The following is a 6,000-nucleotide window of genomic DNA, read 5'->3' as shown; positions in this document are numbered from 1 at the left end:
AAGAGGCAAGGATGACTCCTAGATTCTGACTTGGCTAATGGGGGTGGATGGCAATGTCTTTCAACAAGATAAGGAGTGGAAGAAAGAAGAATGATAGGTTTGGGGCCAATTAGAGTAGTGAATTAGCTTTGAGCATGTTGTGAGATATATGTGGGACACCCAAATGGAGATGTCCAGTGGAAAAATGGAGAAATGAGCCTGAAACTCAGCAGAGGTCTGAGGATCTTAGGGCAACAATGTCTCTTGGGCAAAAGCAGATGGGATCCAAAGCATGGCATGGACTTAAACCATGAGTTCCTTGGTGTCTCCTAAAGTGAAATTAGAGTGAAAGGATCTGACAGCTAAAGACTGAGCCCCGCACAACTCTTGTGTCTAAGGATCAAAAAGAAGAAAAGAGCCCATGAAAGAAAGAGCAACCAAGGATGTACACAAATAAAACATTGGAGAGAAAAGCCAACAAAATAGAGAACTTCAAGAAGGAAGTGGTCATCTGAACGAAATGTCAAGAAATGTCAAATAAGTTGTGACCTGAAAAGCGTCTGTTAGCTATGGTGAAGCAAGGCATTGAGCCTCACAGGAAGAAGGTAGAAGCCTTCTCTGGAGTAGTAGAGAACAAAAGCAGATTAGAACAGACTGAGGAATTAATGGAAAAGTAGGCAGTAGAAAACACAAGAAAAGACTCTTTTTCAGGTAACTTGGCTAAGAAAAGGAAGAAGATAGAGCAATGGCCATGGGAACCTATGAGTTATTCATAGTTATTTTTATATTTGTTTTTTGAAAACTGAAAATTCTTGAGCATGTTGATCAACTAGGAGGAAATGGTCAGAGGTTGGAGATATAGGAGAAAGTCCAAGGCAATGAGAGTCTTTGGGCAAAGGCATATGGGATCAAGAGCACAGAAAGACGTCCACCTCTTACTCTGTTGGAAGGCACAAAGGATGGTTCAGATGAAGGTATGTTTATGTCTTCCTCACTTATTGAAAACACATCTGTACTTACGCCCTCCACTTTCTCATTAACTATTTCTATACATTCTGGCTTCTAACTCTACTCTTTTGCTGAAACTGAACTTCCCAAGTGTCTAATAACTTCCCAATTTCAATTTCAGTGGCATCTTCCCAGTTCTTCTAAACCTTTGTGCAACATTTACCCAGTTGAATACTCTCTCTTCCCTAAAACTCTGTCTTGCCTTAGTTTCTGTGATACTGTGACACTCTTTCTCACTTCCCTATTAATTTCTTCTGCCTCTGCATTGGTTTCATTTCTTTGTCTTGAACCCTAAATGTAGGTGAGTTCCCAAGATCTGTGGCTTCAGCTCTTATCTTTATAAACATAGAATTCAAATTTACTTCCAGTCTCTCTTATGTGGCTTCAGCTGTCCAGGACTTTGTGGTTCAGACTTCTGACCCAAGACATTTGTTAAAAAGGGAGTAGATCAATCAAAATCACTGGGCATGGTGAACAGCACCAAATCAGTAGTAGAATGGGAGTTATCAGTGATGACTGAACAAAGTTTCCGATATATGACTATGATCAAGACACTGTGGCGTGAATATGAAAGGCAGTAAAACCCAACATCACCTGGAGTGGGTTCAGAACAAAGATGAATGCCAATCCACTAGGAGATAAGAAAATGGCAAATGGTGGGCTGAGCACTAAGGAAGGATAAAACTGGAACCAGATTACTCATAAGGGACACATGCACAATACTGTATATTCTGTGAAGAGAGGCTCATAGGTACAAGATCAAGACAAGGTGACAGAAAAAGACAGGTGGAAAATCAACTTTTCTGATAAAGGCATCATCTGAGATGGATTTGCAACTGGGATTAGCCACTTGTACCTGCAAGCCCCAAGCAGTCACACCTAAATGGAAGGACAGATCTCTTTGGTGTCACGAATGTTTAAATTTCTATATTGTAACACTCAAAAGTACATTAAGACACCTTTACACACCCACTAGATTGACCAAAATTTAAAAACTGACAATACCAAGTTTTGGCAAGGATATAAGAGCAACTAAAAACCTCATGCATTTCTGGCAGAAATGCAAAGTGATACAGTCTGTTAAACAAAGTTTGGACTAGGCTCATAAGCCCCAGCAGACCAGTCCAAACCGGAATGGAGTCACATGTGCTAAGTGCCGCATTATTAAGCTGAACTTTGAAATAAGCCAGTTTTCCTTAAAAAAAAAAAAAAGATTCCAATCAGCCTGAGTCAACAAAATAAGAAAGTCCCTCTGTTTTAACCCTAAAAGGAAAATAACTTTGAAGTGACCGATCCACATTTTGTTCTCTGTTTCTATTCTCTTTAGCCCTTTTCTATCTACAAAGCTAATCCCCTCTGCTCAGCTCATAATAGTACTCACTCTATTTTATAGAATGAGATGTTCTTCAATCTAGAATCACAAATAAAAGCCAGTAAAAATTTTTAAATTACATTTGTTGTAATTTTGCCTTTTGACAAGTCACTTTGGAAAATAACTTGGCAACTAAATATACACTTAACAGAAGCCCCAGTGATCCTACTCTTAAGTATTTATCCAAGAGAAATTAAACGTAAGTTAACACAAGACCTGTATGTAAACTGTTAGCCATACAACCAAAAATTGTAAACAATCTGCCGTGATTTGAATATGTCCCCCAAATTTTATGTGTTGGAAGCATAATTCCCAAATTCATGTTTATTGGAGGCATCCAGTCCTCCAAGTCTTTAAGAGGTAGCCATTGAGAGGTAACTAACATTAGATAACATCATCAGGATGGGGCCCCCGTGATGGCACTGGTAGCTTTGTAAGAAGAGGACGAGAGACCCACGTTGACAAGCCTGCTCTTGGCCTCTCGTCGGTTGTCCTCCTCCATGTTATGATACAGCAACAGGCCTTCACCAGATGCGGCTCCTCAACCCAGGACCTCCTAGCCTCCAGACATTTAAGAAATATATTTCTTTTCTTTATAAATTACCTAGTCTGTGATATTCTGTTATAGCAACAGAAAACAGACTAAGACAAGACAATTTATACCAAGAGTGGACTCATTGCTGTAACGATGCCTGAAAATGTAGAATTGGCTTTAGAACTAGGTATTGGGCAAAGGCTGGAAGAAGTTGGAGAAGCAAGCTAGAAAAAGCCTCAGTGGCCAAGAACAGAGAATTAAGGGCAATTTGGCAGGGGTTCAGAGGACAAGAAGATGAGGGGAGGTCTGGAACTTCTTAGAGATCACTTAGGTGATCATGACCAGAATGCTGATAGAAATATAAACAGTAGCCAGGCGCAATGGCTCACACCCATAATCCTAGAACTCTGGGAGACCGATGCAGGTAGATCACCTGAGGTTGGGGATTTGAGACCAGCCTGACCAACATGGAGATACCCCATCTCTCCTAAAAATACAAAATTAGCTGGGCAAGGTTGTGCATGCCTGTAGCGCCAGCTACTCAGAAGGCTGAGGCAGGAGAATTGCTTGAACCCAGGAGGCAGAGATTGCAGTGAGTCAAAATCATGTCACTGCACTCCAGCCTGGCCACAAGAGTGAAACTCCATCTCAAAAAAAAAAAAAAAAAAAAAAAAAAAGAAAAGAAAAATTTAAAAAATACAAACAGTAAAGGCTCTTCTGATGATGTCTGAGATGAAAATAAGCAACAAGATATTGGAAACTAAAATAAATGTCATTCTTGTTATAAACTGGAAAAGAATTTGGATTGTGTCCATACCCAAGGGATTTGTGGAATAATACAGAACTTAAAAGCAATGAATCAGGATACCTAGTGGAGGAAACAACTAACCAGTAAAGCATTCAAGCTGCTACATGACTACTTTTACAGCTTACATTAAGTTACAAGAGAGGAAAATGATTTAAAGATGGAATTTATCATCAAAAGGGAAGCAAAGCAGAAAGGTTTGGAAAACTCTTATCCTGACCATGTAAAGAGAAAAAAAAAAAAAAAACAGTTCTGGGCATGAAGGATATGACCCAGAGATCATTTTCTAAGAAGATTAGTGCAGACAGAAGGAGTCGCCAAGACAATGGAAGAAAGACCCTGAAGATATTTCAGAGATCTTCAAGACTTCCCCTTCCATCACAAACCCAGAGGCCCAGGAGGGCCGAATGATTTCAAGGGACAGGCCCAGGGTACCCTCTATGGGCTTACTGCCCAGAGCTCTCTTTGGTCTCTGCTCCAGGCATTACAGTGCAAGAATCCACAGCCTCCTTAGCCATGTCTCAAGCAAGCCCAAATACAGCTCCTTCCATAGCTCTGAAAGGCACAAGTGATAAGCCTTAGCGGCATGAACATCATGCTAATTTTGCACACACCCAGAATGCAAGAGCTATGGAGGCATGGCAGCCTCTACCTAGATTCCAAAGGGTTTATACACAGCCTGAGGTCCCAGGCAGAAACCTGCCACAGGGACAAAGTGCCATGAAGAGGCCCTTCTAGGATAATGCCTGCGGAAGCCATGGGAATGGGACTGCCACTGAGACCCCAGAAATGTAAAACTACCAGTGTGCAAAGGCAGTCTGGGAGAACTGCAGGAATGAGACTTCAACCTGAAAGGGCCGAAGTGTGAGCTGAGCCCAACAAAGCTAAAGGAAGAGGACTTCTTGAGGTTTTCAGGGTTCACCCCCAACCCCAGCGTGTCCAGGAGGCAACACATGGAGTGTAAGATTACTCTACAGTCTTGAGATTTAGTGTCTGCCCTTTTGGGATTTCAGACTTGCTTGGGGCCTATTACCCCTTTTTTCCTACCTATCTCTCCCTTTTGGAATGGAAATATTTACTCATGCCTGTTCCACTATTATATTTCAGAAGCAGATAATGTGTTTGATTTCACAGGCTCACAGCTGGAAGGGGTTTGCCTTGACTCTGAGATGACTTTGGACTTTGGGTTTGGACTTTCGACTTGGTGCTGGAACAAGTTACAAAATTTGGGACTCTAGGGATAAAGTGAATGTATTTTGCATGTGGGAAGAACATGAGTTTTGGGGACCAGGTGTGAAATGCATATTGTACCCTATAAATACATATAATTATGTGTCAATTTTTTTAAACTGAAATATTATACTGCTATAAAAATACGCTTCTAATATGGTTTTCATTATATGAGAAATGTTTGAATTAAAGTGTCTAGTAAAAACTGTTTTGAAAAATGAAGAAGAGGAAGAGAAACTTGAGCTGGTACACACACTCTCACCCTTCCCCATGGCATGCCCCCACCATGTTATGCTGCGACAAGGCCCTTACCAGCTAGAACCTCTTAACCTTAGACTTCCCAGCCTCTAGAGCTGAAAGAAATAAACGTATTTTCTTTATAAATTACCCAGTCTGTGATTTCCTGTGATGGCAAAAGAAAGCAGACTTAAGACAACCCAAATGCCCATTAACTAGAGTATGAATAAATCAGTTTTAGTATATCCATACAATGGAGTATATTCAACAATGTAAAAGAACAAACCACTGGCACATAATGACATGAATGAATCTTAAAAGCATTATGCCAACTTCAAACTACCTGCTGCCCAAATTTTAGCAAAAGCTCTATCGTAAAAAAAAAGTCGTATTTATATTTGAACCATACATTCAGTCTGCCATTGCACCGTATCAGTGATGAGCATATAATTTTGCCCAAGGACAAGTTCCAAAAAAGAAAAAGAGAAATATTTGTAGGCTACCTTTATTTTATAAATTGTATATTTTCTTTCTATCAGAAAGTTCAATATCTGCAGCTCGCCTTAAGCATTCACTTAACATTTCTTTAACTGAGGGCTTCAGATTATTTGCAAAGTTTCTTAAATGACACATGGAGTACATAGTACAGTATCTGCTTTCAGCGTTTTGCCCTTGAATAGATGTTGTTGGGTAAATATTCATATGTCTTCATTGTCCCACATAACTTAAACTTTATCTCTATGTCACATTTAGTTGCTTTCACCAGTCCCTGCCTCTCTTGCCTCAGTCCACCCTCTCTCTCAGCAAGCTGTGTGGTTAACCAAACTGTCTACA

This window comes from Aotus nancymaae, unplaced genomic scaffold (assembly GCF_030222135.1).
Source record: "Aotus nancymaae isolate 86718 unplaced genomic scaffold, 86718_ANA_hifiasm-v0.15.2.pri h1tg000040l, whole genome shotgun sequence".
NCBI classification, from domain to species: Eukaryota; Metazoa; Chordata; class Mammalia; order Primates; family Aotidae; genus Aotus; species Aotus nancymaae.
Note: the sequence above shows the minus strand (reverse complement) of the source record.